We start from the raw sequence: 13,013 nt of genomic DNA on the forward strand, positions 1-13,013 counted from the left end.
TGCTACAGCATATCAGAATATGAATTCAATTTGGGGCATGTCATCTGTACTTAGAGTGTGAAAATTGACTCCTTAGTAAAAACTAGATAATCCAAAAATGCAAGCTAGGGAAATTTTGCTGTTTTCGTAGTCAGACATAGCTGATACTAAAGAAAAGGTTCATTTAGTCTCAAACAAAAAAAATTACTTGCAGTAGCTTATACTCAAAGGAAAGAAATGACACAGCATTGTTTGAAACAGTTCTGGTTTTAAAATATTCAGTGATTTTTAAGAGCTGATTTGGAAGAAATGCAAAACATTTAATGACTACCACTTGTACTGACTCACAGAGAAGTCATTAACAGTCAGTTATTTATGTTTCCCCACTTTTACTGAAAGTACTCCAAGACATCTGAGAAACAAATAGGCAAAAGTAACCCAGACCAATAAAAACCTTCAACAACAAATATATGTATAAATCATAAACATATAGTGATACTTTCCATTTCCCCTCACTAGAACAAGCCCTGTAACCTCAGCTTAAACAGCTTAAGCATGTGTATCATGATTGTTTGTGCAAGCAATATCCTCAACCATGCGAGAAAGCAAGGTGGGTCCTTGTAGACCTTCACTACATACAACTTCAAAAACAGGAGCCACTCTGCACAACCACAACTGCACACACTATCACTCACACACAGTTTGCAGCCCAATGCACTCTGACACGTTCCCAGTCCAGCATTCCCATATCATCCCAAATATCTTGCACACTTACACATACATACACTTTCAGCAAAACAAAAGCAATCAGCACAAAGATGCCTATAGCAGAGCGTGAGAGGTGATAGGAAGTCCTGTACAATGCTAATGCTCTGAGAAAGGAGGAATTTGCTGGTAGTCCTGGAAAGTGACTAACCTAGGTATAGGAAAAGGGCACTGTCACTTGATCTGCTTTAAATGCTGTCAGATCTAAACATGCTCTTCTGATGGTAGTTGACATTTTGGTTATTAAAAGCCCCAAGAAAAGATGAATGAATAGCACTGATCTACTACCCAGAACCAGGTACAGACCTGAGCATGAAGAGGACTCTGGCACTATGGCATCCATGTTTTGGGTTTCTGGGGCCCAAGACAGGAGACCAAATCCAGAGCTCCATCCTGGGCTCCCTGCAGAGGGCATAAAAAGAGGATGATGGAAACCCTCTGCATCCTGCCAGGAGAAGCCTAGAAGCAGTTATTGCCACAGGGGTATGTATGAAGACCATCCTCTCTGGACAATCTCTGACCATTATTCACATTCAGAAGTTATAACATGAGAATAGTTCAAGGGCAATTCCTGTATAAATAGTATGAGCCCAAACGAACAAAGAGTTGAGGAGAAGGGTAAGGAGACAAATCTCATTTAGATTTAGAAAGAAAAACCCTCCAAGCAAAATTCTCACCACTCTTGCAAATGGTAGCTCAGCCTTCACACTGAAAATACTTCTGCTTAGTCATTTCAACTAAATACCACAAAGACTCTCCATCAAATGGTGCTACCCCCAGCACTGAGTGACTTCTGCAAGCGCCACAAGATGTGTCTCCATATCTCCCTGTCAGTCGACTTGTAGTGCAGATACAATATCTAGGTAGCTCAGGGCCAGTGGTCATGACAGTCTGAAAGTGTTAAGCATTACAGAATTCAAGACTCAGATTTACAAATTTCACTGTAATATGAAGTATGCAAAAACAGAAATGAACTTCAGAGTTCTGATCCCAGTCATGTTACCTATTCAACAAGATGACTATTCGTAACTCCTCCTTTGGGAGCTAAATACCAACAAAAGCTTGCTGGCAGCATATCCTTGAGCTGCCCTCTTCCATGGCACAGAAGGTTCCTGGAGGAAAAGTGAAAGGACTCACAGGGGCAATCCCAGAAGGCTACAGGGAAACATAGCATTAGTTTGAGTTTGTTTCCTTTTTCCTTCAAGGAGAGTTTGATTTTTGCAGGCATGCACCTAAAGGCTTCCCAGACACTTGGAGTCTGTCAAGGGAGGTTGTTGGTCCAGAATCCACACAGGTTGAGCTTCACAATTCTCAGTGAGTTAGGCCCCAGAAAACTCTGACCCTCTTCCTCTGTCCAAGCGTGGGGCAGCCAAGTCAGCACCTGTCCTTGACAAGGGAGGGGTCTGCAGGAGGAGACAGCGATGTCCTGATGCAGAACAAAGAGGGAAGAGGATCCTGACAGGCACTGATGCTATGCCATTCCTGTTTTCATTGCTGCAGAGCCTGGAGTCCAGTGGTACTAGAAGGAAACCACAGCACAGCTGGAAGAGGCAGAACGTGAGAAATCCATGGATACAGGCAGTCCTGCACAGCAGTACAGTGTGAGCATGGTGTTGACATTCCCCACAGTGAAGCGGGCATCCAGATGTGCTGGAAAAAGATCACATCCCCATTTTCTATAAGTCCTACTTCCTGCCTGATCATTCTCATTAGCTGCTCCTTTCCCAAGAGCTCCTTGAGCTACGTACCCCTTCGTCCACCAATCTCTCCAGGCCTTCTGTCCTTACCTCTTTGGCCCCCACCTGCTGACACCCTGCTGGCAGCCCTCACTGGCTGCTCCAGCTAATCCTTTCAGCACTGATGACTGAGTGACTTCCTTAACATCCCCTGGCTATAGCAGGACCCATGGAGCAACCAGAGAGTAAGAAGTACTGCTGAACGGGTGTAGTTGAAAGGTATCAGTGTACCTGCATGCAACATTAACGTTTCCTCCCCACTCTGGAATAATTGCTTTTGGTGGAAGTGCCCCCAAGAACAACCAACTGTAGAGCACAAGTCAAACATATTTCAGGCCTGACCACCAGCTGCTCGTGCAGCAGGGTGTTTTCTCTTGGCAGTGAGGCCTGTGAGTGTCAGTGAGCAGGAAGGTGCCTCTTGATCCTGCACACAGCAGGAGGGATTCCAATTCATACCAGCCAGTGGACATTCTTCCAGGCTTCATCCTTGATTTGTATGAGGTCTCAGCTTGGCCTTTGGAGTCTTGGCAAAAGCATCTATGTTCCCTGGGCCCCACAGTGCCTGTTCCCATCCAGAGTGGGCTTCTCCCCCAGTTACTGTTGGAGCCATTATTTCACTTATATGTTACACAGACAGTTTAGTCTCGAACACATTCCTAAGTAAAAGGATCAGCCACCCCAAGAAAGAGCAGAGGGCAGGATATAGTCAGACACTTTCTCAGTGTTTTTTTAAGTGCTTGTGTGTAATGGAGTTGAACCTATTCATCTGCTAAGTCCAGAAAAGTGGAATAGAATTTGTGATTCTGATAGACTGGGAAGAGCATTCCCTGAGGGATTTGCAGCATGCCAGTGTTGTTATCAGCCATGCTGCCAGGCTTAGCAGAACATGCTTGTAGAGATCATTGTGTCCTGTGAATGACCAGTGGATAGTGTGACATGGAAGATGCGGCCTCAAGCTGGTTTGTACCAAAGCAGACTTGACAAAGAATGCTGGTTTCTGAAGTGGCAGCTACAGCAGAAACGAGATGTTAGTTTGTCATCAAAACATCCATATCCTTCCAGAGTCCATGATTTGTTTCACACAGTGGATTTCTTGTCACAGCATTAATGGGTGTTGTCTCCCACGGGTGGGGCTTTGTGGCACTTCATAGGTGAAAAAATAAAGTCCTTGTAAACTTTGATTTAAGTAACCAGTTGGGTTGCATTTGCTCAGCACTGAACCAAGGAAGGAGCTTAGAGATGAAGCAAAATAATTTTCATTATGAGCAGAGGCAAGATATGTTTGAAAACACCCAAGGCAAGAAGTGCAGCTTCCAAATGGTGCTGTCAGTTATGCTACAGTTATTTGTTATGCGTGCTGAGAGAGATGTCATCGAACCTCATGGGCAGCGTGACAGAGAATGCCTACAAGTTCAACAGTGTTTCTGCTTCCCTCTGTGTAAAAGGAGACCTCCCAGGAATGCTGGCCCCAACCAAACAGAAGTGCTGGCACACTAATCCTTCGGAGAAAAACTCCTCTTCCCTGCCTTTGTGCTGAACCACAGCTGATTGCTTGCTCAAACCTGGATATGGTACAGGCACATGATTCTCATTAAGAATCTGTCTGTTCTGCTTACAGGCACTGAGTCATGTGGAATTATAAACAAGTGCTTTCTCTACTCCTATCAAAACATACCTATTCCATGTAGGAGTCTGAGGGTTATTTGATTAAGACATACCCTATGTCAGGATAGCCATGGAGAGACTGGGATGCCATCTCCTAGCCTTGCTTCTCCCTGCAGAGAACAATTTCTGCAGGTCTTCCCTGCAGGAAAGGGAAAGGGAAGTGAATGCAACTTTCTTATGGGGAGTTTGAATCACAGCTTTTTGCACTGTTTGTATCTTCTCTTTCCAGTGATTGACCTTACATGGCTTGCTGCAGCCCAAGCTCCACTGAGCATCTCACTGGAGAAGAACCAGATCAGCTAACCAGACAGGTAAGCAGAGGGGCTGGTTGGACAGACCTGTCATTTGAAGATGATAGACTCCAGATGAACGACTGTGCAAACTACACACTCCCGCAGACACCTTTCATGTTCTCAGCTAACAAGTCATTGCTGGGCATTGGATCCTGGCTGAGGTGACCTTACGAATATCTTTCTTTCCATCAGCCATGAAAGCAAGTGGGTGACTCCTGATACAGAGCAGGTGAGGAGAGGAACAGGTCTCTTGGGTAAGAGGAGGTTAGAGTAGGTTCAAAATTAATTAATAAGAAATAAAAACAGAGGTAATTTATTCCTGAAAGAAGGAAGACGTCCCATTGTTCCTTTGCTGATCAGAAATATCCCACTGTGGCTGTATACAGGCTTGACTTATCTGTCTGACTCTTGGACAGCTAAGGAAGGGTATGATATTGACACTTTTAAATCTAATGCTTAAAGCATCTGTGGGGTTCTAGAGAGCAACTGATAAATGCCAGAAAGGGCTGCAGTACACATACCCTTACTTATGTGGGGGCTGGATATTTTGCAGTGATGTTTTACACAGCTCTTTTTAGAACTGGAAGCCAGAGAGCTCACCTCAGCTCTTGTCACTGGAAAGGCTCATCTGCATTCTTAGAGTTGATTAGGGCAGTCAGACTGTCTCTCTTAGCTCATTGCTCATCTCAGATCAATAGGGACAGGTACAGGGTTCTGCTCACTTGAAGAGCAAGTCAGCTGTGTAAAGCAGAACAGTGCCAGCGGGAAAAAGGATGGTGACTCCAGGTAGCCAGCCACAAGGGTCCTAGGATGCTGGTGCCCACCATGGGAGGCTAGAAGTCAGGGGATCTGACAGTGCTTGCATCTCCTGTCCTGTTGAGATTTCCAGCTCACTCTAATAAAGTCTACCAGAGACAGATCCTTATCTCCACGAGGGTATGCCTACTGCAAGAGAGACCAGGCATATCTTCTCCAGACCTCTGGAGAAGAGGAGGCTCAGGGGAGACCTTATTGCTCTCTATAACTACCTGAAGGAAGGTTGTAGTGAGCTGGGGGTCAGCCTCTTCTCTCGTGTGACCAGTGATAGGACTAAAGGGAATGGCTTCAAGCTGTGCCAGGGAAGGTTCAGGCTGGATGTTAGGAAATACTACTTCTCTGAAAGGGTGGTCAGACACTGGGATGGGCTGACCAGAGAGGTGGTGGAGTCACCGAGCCTGGTGGTGTTCAAAGAGTGTTTGGATGTTGTGTTGAGGGACATGGTTTAGCGAGAACCATTGGTGATGGGCGAATGGTTGGACTGGATGATCCTGTGGGTTTTCCAACCTTAGCGATTTGATGATTCTATGATTCTATGATTCAAAATATGTTAACAGCAAACCAAGGACCAGAGAAAAAACCGGTCCATTAGTTGATGAGGATGGTCAGCTTACAAACAGGGACACATAGAAAGCAGAAATATTTAATGACTTCTTTGTCGCTGTCTTCAACACCAGTGATAAGCCCTTAGATGGGGACTGTGACTGCAGTAACAATGAACTCCCAGACAACCCCAAACTTGTGTGGTATTTGCTGCTTCAGCTGGATGCATATAAATCCATGTGAATCCCATCCCATGGATGGGAAACCCTGAAATTTTGAGCACTGGCAGAGATTCATGAGCTTCTATTTAATGTATGTGGCCCTTAGCAATTTTAGTTTGATTTACCTGGATAAAACAGGCCACAGAACATCCCTCAGTCCATCCCTGACTGCAACATACCCCAAAGAAAGCAAAGCCTCCTAACATGATAAAGAACCACACAGCCAAAACTGTTATGTCTTGGGAGATTCTTTAATGCCCTTTTCCTGATTAGATATTGTGGCCCCCAGAATTGCACACAGTGTTCAGGATGAGACCACACTAGCACAGAGCAGGACAATTCCTTCCTTTCCTGACTAGCAATGCTGTTCTAAATGCACCCAAGGATACATTTGGTCACTTTGGCTGCTGGGGCATAATACTGACTCAAATTCATCTTGCCATCTACCAAAACCTCCCAACTGCTTTCCATGGGACTGCTCTCTGGCATTTTGTCCTGCACCTGTACATACATCCAGGATTACACTGTCCCACTGTCCCATATGCAGAATCTGGCACTTGATCTTGTTAAATTTTACATGGTTGGTGATTGCCCAGCGCTGTATGAAAATCTGTCTGCAGATTGTAGAAGTCCATAATTCGCTTAATTTAATACTGAACACTCTTACCTCTGTTTGAAGTCAGCATACAGGACTCTACTGGGGAATCTTTTCATGTAAATCCTGATCCATTCTAGCATACCATTACACCACAGTTGATGTGGCAGCAGTTTGTGTTCCATAGTATCTGCAAAACACTACTATTTGTTATTACCCTATTGTTTGACACTCAGATCTTCTTTCCACCTGTTGAACTCTTTATCAGATTATTTTTTTTCATTTGGGATGATGCATTGGACAAAGTGGGGGTGAGCGCTGCAAAGGTTTGTCATCAGCTTATTTAAGTTCTCCTGTGAGACTGCAAGATAAAGTTTAGAATAAATGTGAAAGATCTGTAGCTCTTGAATGTGAAATGTGAAAGATCCCTGTAGCTGTCTGTATTTCAACCATGGAAAGGAGTTAATCTTTGGATTGTAATGTTTTCATATTAATGCAAATAGCTTTATCCTTCATTTGTCTTTGTCCATCTATTAACAGAAAATACAATTTGGCTATTCTGCCATCATAATTTCTTTATTACAGAGGCTGGGATATAATTCATCTAATATCCGAAGACTGTGGCTTTGGAAACAATGAACAATTCTCTGTGCCTGCTCTCATGAATCAGTAGAACAGCTAGGCTTTTCTATGCAAAGTACTGGATGACACATTTTATGTTCACAGTCTTCCCTGCACAGAATTCTCTGCTGCCAAACCAAACAAAGAAGCAGAGAGCATGTAGTCAAGCAGCAGGTCCCCTGGCACAGGGCAGCCCCATGGGTGAACTGAGCAAGAAATTTACATACATGATCGGGATTGACCGATTCTTGTGGATATGTGACAACAGAGAGTTTTCTTAGGGCTCATGAATTACAGAGAAGTCAAATTCCAAGGGAAATGGACGGTGAACTGAAGCATCCTTAGGGTGTAGGAAGATTAGAGAATCAATGTCCAGATAGAACTCCTGAAAATTTAGCATTTAAACCCTTTCAGGACTTGTTGAAGTTATCCACAGGAAAATATGATATCTGATTTGGACTAATACAGATATAGATTTCAGATAAAATATTATGGCTTATTCTATTTAAGAGTATTATGTTTAAATCAAGTTAGTCATTTCTCATATGGGAAACAGCCAAAATCTATTTTATTTTCTAATGTTAATGTGATTGAAGTCCTTCAACAATTTAAAGTAAAATGAACTGAAACTTTCTAGAGACTGAAGAGTCCCAGATCAGACGAAAGGCCCTTCAAGGCTTTCTTGAGCTGGACATGGTATAATTTTCCTTAGAGATGTGAGATGGACTTTGCATGAGCTCATCTCCTAATGTTCTTCATTGACATAGATATTTTGGACATGTGTTTTTCTTTGATAATGAACTTTCCGGACTTCAGTGTGTTACACAGTTTATTATTCCCTTTGCCTTTTTTTAAATGTCTCAACTGAAAGTTCATTTTGATGCTTCCTAGTTGTTTTCCTGCAAGACAGAAGGGAAGAGTGAATTCTTATCTTCCTTTCTATATAACTCTTGATGCCTTGGGCCTTTCTGTCATATTCTCTATCCTCATAGGGTACTTATCTACTTAATTCTTATTCTTACAAAATGTATGACATGCTGATGAAGACTGTTTGGTTCTTCAGTTAGCCTTCTTGAATTCCATTATATCCATTTTTAACATGGGAAAACAAGAACTGTTTACTTGTTTAAAATTTGAATGTTCCGCTTATTAATGGAATATAATGGTTGTGTTGTTCTTTTGGCTTTTTTCGTTTTCTTTTTTTTCCGAAATAATCCTTAATGTCCATTTTGTTTCCCTCTGTTCTTCTGAGAACTGAGCCAAAGAATTACCTACCGTAAGCCTGAGACCTTATTCTTAAGACATAACAGCCATTTCTTAGCTACTCATTCTGCCAGTCTTCTACTTTCCACTGTCTCCTGCCTTTTAAGCTCTATTACTTCCTTCATCTCTGAAGATCACTATCATCGCTTGAGGTTTTAAGACAAAGCCTTGATAGTATACTTACTTGGAACTTCAATTTCCAGTGATATTTCCTTACCTGGTGGCAAAGATGTTATATTAGTAATGTTTGATTCTATACTTTTTCTTGAGATGCAGCACCAATAGTCCTGTAGTATTTCTTATTCTGCTTTCCATCAACTTTGATTCTATGATTCTAAGTTATGTAATCATTTTTAAAAATGTCTGATTCTATGATTCTATTTGTTCTGCAATTATGAAAGTAAATTTCTAGAATTCCTTACACAATATTCCCAGTATGCTCTCTACTGCCTCCCCAAACAGCCATCTCAGCATTTGGAGAAGTCATGAATGCACTTTACTGAAGGCAAGTCAGAAGAGGACTCTGAATGGGGAAGAAAACACTTTCCATCAGTTAGAAAATAGTTTTCTGTCCCAGTGATGAAATGCCATAGTTTTTACCTTTCTGGTATTTAAACTAGTATTCTATTTTCAATAACAGTTTTTACAAGATAGTTTTGTTATGAACACTTAAGTACCAACACCCTATTTGAGAATGAGATAGCATTCTAAATCTCTTGAGTTTTCTACTCGTGAACAGAATTTTTAACATTGCTTGCAATTTTACAATTAGTCCAGGTGTTTTTTTTCCATTTTACAGTATATGAAAAACTTATTCTAAACCAAATTTTTCTCATTTCTTGCTCATGAATACCATCAATGAATCTCTGATTTGGTCCTTCTGATGCCCATGATCTGTGGAAAATGAATTTACTTACTTTCACATTAAGTACATGTTATCAGGCTCAGTCTTATCTTTGTGTATTGGTTATGAAAACAAAAAGGGGTGAGAATATAGTAAAATTACCCCCAGTTTACTTGCCTAACATTTAGGCACTGTTAGGGTATTCCTTGTCATGATATCACATGTTCTTACTTCCTAGTCTATTATCAAGTTGTTAACTTTCTTCTGTTCCACAGCACTCCAGAGAGAAATTTTAAATTTGAAACATACTGTGGAAAACGGATTGAAAATTCCAGCTGACAGAAGCAATCCCTTCTAGATAAATAGGTATTGTTTAGTTTATGCACAATACACTTACCTTGAAACTTTCAGTGAGGACAGGACAGAGGATTTCCTGGGAGATTTTATAGTATCTGGTATCTAGATGCTTTGGATTCTTTTTTCTTTGGTCAAGGCATTTTTGGACAACATTCCTTGGCAAAGCACTATATTGCAAACTTGCCTAGAGACATAATTGTAAACTGACTTTACTAGATATAATTATCTATTTTTAATATCTTACAAATTCTGTGGCTGTTTTATGGTTTAGAGGGAAATACTGGCGGTGGGTGGACAATTGAACTGTATGACTTTGGAGGTCTTTTCCACCCCTTAGTGATGCTATGATTCCATGATTCCATGATTTTCTGATGACTTTCTGAGTTTCCAAGATGGATTATTTTGTACACAGTGCTGCAAAAATTCTAAGTCTGCAATGCAGGTAGATCAATGCATTGATCTTTACCACATGGTGCTGCTTTAGAAGATGTGTAAAATAGTTGTGATGTATGCCTTACAGGATTTTACTGTTTATGCATCAGCATGGCATTGGAAAAATGCAGATGGATAGTGACTCAAGGTGGATAACAAGATGCATTGCCAGCAGATGAAGATTAAAAGCATTATGAAGATTATGAAGATTATGAAGATTATGAAGATTAAAACATTAAAAGTAAATGTTAACTTTCATGACTCCAAGTGAACTACTGATACCCCTCTCATCATGAAGCCTATAAAACTCACAGGATACAGCTAATAGCCCCTTCTGCTGAGCCCTGAGATGCTGGAGAATGTTCAGAGCTACTCAGCTTCTGCTAGGTAGGAAACCTTCTCTTGTAGGTTAACAGTCTTGGGCCTGAAAAACAGGCTTAGGAGCTTACTCAGAAGATAGTGTCTCTTGTGCCTGGAGACAGTTCACTTCAGTTACTCCTCCCCCAGTAATCAGGGGGCCTGCAGCTCTGGGACAGACTGTAATCAGGGAAGTGAGTGAGAGAGGAATGAAAGAGACTGATCACTGGGAAAGATGAGATGGGAGAATGCACGATAGCAAACATGATGAGAGGAAGAGGAATTGAGTAAAGACCCTATAAGGAAGGATAGGAATTGGATGCAGTAATGTGTGTTGTATACTAGAATGTGATGTACCAAAAATTTTGGGAACTGAAAGGGCTTGAGCTAATCTTAGATATGACACCTGTAGAAATCCAAGAGGAAAACTTGTTAAAGCGCTGGTAATTTCAGAATGGAGTGTTCTTTGATTGCTCGTTGTTTTCTCTTTAACATTTCTATTTCAGAGAAACAAACAAAAGTGTCAAGAGGAGCTGTGTCCTCTGGAGTTTAAAGTTTACATTCATGATGAAATTCTATACCCTTTCATGTCAATTTGCAAGTCTGCCACAATCACACTTTTTGCACATGCAACATGTCAAAGTACAGTGCATTTTGTAAGAGCAACATGGGAATGCAGCGCAGTCTGTGCAACTGCAGATGTCTTTGTGCCTAATTTGATTACAATGAAGTTGAAAAGCAGATGAGAGATTTGAGAAATCTTTCCCTCAAAACGTAGTCTGTCTCTCTGTGAAATGTCATTTCCCACTGGCTTTCTGTATAACATTTTCTTATTTGAATGTTCCTCTATGACTCTCAAGAGGATGGACTCCAAAAGCATTTGGTGGAACGCACACAGCCTGCAGTGCTTTCCTACAGGGCTGTAGTTATCTTCACTGTCCTGTATTTAAACCAGCTACATTATAACTGTACAGGGCATGTATGGTAGTCAGTCATCCACCCCGCATAGCTGGAAATGTCAAATTCAAGTTCATAAGAAACCACCTCTTTTTGATCCCATGAGTTTCAAAATAAGGAGCTCTCATGTCAGAACATGCACAACCACCTGCTCAGTGAAGAAACTTTTCCTAATATCCAACCTAAACCTGCCTGCTCTCTTGGAGTTCCACAAAGAGGAGATGGTACCAAGTGCAATTACAATGTTCTTGTGATAAAATTCAGTCAATGCAGCTTGACCTTTGCATTTTTTAAGCTCATTCAACATTAGCTAGTAGGAAGTGAGGTAATGGACACTGGGAGTGAGATGTGTACATCTCACATGTAGAAACGTACAGGGAAACTTGGACTCCGTTGTATAGGTATTGGAGAAAGCTGAGTACGTTTATGCTGCTTTTCATAGAAACATAGAATATCCTGTGTTGGAAGGGACCCATAAGGATCACTAAGTCCAACTTGTGGCTCCATGCAGGACTACCCAAAAATCAGACCTTATGTCTGAGATCTTTGTCTTGATGTTTCTTGAACTCCAGCAAGCCTGGTGCCAGCACCACTTCCCTGGGTGTCATGGTTTAACTTGGCAGGTGGTTAAGCACCACGCAATCATTTGCTTATTCCCTGCTCTTCCCAGTGGGGTAGGAGAGTGAATCAGAAAACAAACAAACAAACAGACAAACAAAATAGAACTTGTGGGTTGAGATAAAACTATTTACTAAGATAGAGAATAGGAAAACTATAATAATAATGACAAATATATATGTGTGTGTGTATATAACAAGTGATGTACAAGCAATTGCTTGCCATCCCCCCAGCCGATGCCCAGCTAACCCTCTGAGCAACAGAAAAGCAGAGATGAACTCCCCTTCAAAACTCTTTCTGCATGATGTCATATGGTATGGAATATCCCTTTAGCCAGTGTAAGTCACCTGTCCTAATTCTGTTCCCTCCCAGCTCCTTGGGCCCTTCACTGAGAATGGCATTGGCTCTGTACAGCACTGCTTAACAGGGACCATAAACATCAGTGTGTTACTGACATCGCTTTTCTCCTAGAACCAAAAGATAGCATCACACCAGACATTCTGAAGAAAACAATTCCATCTCAGCTGAAACCTGAGGACACCACTGAGGAGGTTGTTCCATTGCCCAGCTGCCCTCAGATGAAGAACCATTTCCTGATACTCAACCTGACCCTCTCCTGATGAAGCTCCATGCTGTTACCTCAGACTCTATCACTGGTCACTAGGCCAGAAAGAGCTGCAGGCCATGAGGGGGCTGTATACCATGAGGGGGCTGCAGGCCACCATGAGGACTCCCCTCAGTCTCCTCTTCTTTGGGCTGAACAAACCAGTGGAATTCAGCTGCTCCTCACACATCTTCCTCCCTAAAACCTTTCCCATCTTTCTAGCCCTCCTTTAGACACTCTCCAATAGTTTTATGTCCTTTTTGGACTGTGGTGCCCCAAACTGCACACAGTATTCGAGGTGAAGCCACACCACTGCAGTGTGGAGGGGGTCAATCACTTTACTTAAC

General features: G+C 41.9%; 1 long non-coding RNA gene across 2 annotated transcripts in view; it reads left to right on the forward strand.

Moving 5' to 3' along the window:
* Positions 1-13,013, forward strand: part of LOC107054724 — a 125,666-nt gene that overhangs the window by 33,977 nt on the left and 78,676 nt on the right. The window contains exons 2-5 of one of the 2 annotated variants that reach the window (XR_006931718.1): positions 2,245-4,051; positions 4,375-4,456; positions 9,617-9,707; positions 10,219-10,517. This is a non-coding gene — a long non-coding RNA (uncharacterized LOC107054724). Of the gene's footprint in view, positions 1-2,244; positions 4,457-9,616; positions 9,708-10,218; positions 10,518-13,013 lie in introns of those variants that run through there. The other variant, XR_006931719.1, reaches the window with a different exon arrangement.

The sequence above is a fragment of the Gallus gallus genome, chromosome 18, assembly GCF_016699485.2.
Source record: "Gallus gallus isolate bGalGal1 chromosome 18, bGalGal1.mat.broiler.GRCg7b, whole genome shotgun sequence".
Classification (NCBI taxonomy): Eukaryota; Metazoa; Chordata; class Aves; order Galliformes; family Phasianidae; genus Gallus; species Gallus gallus.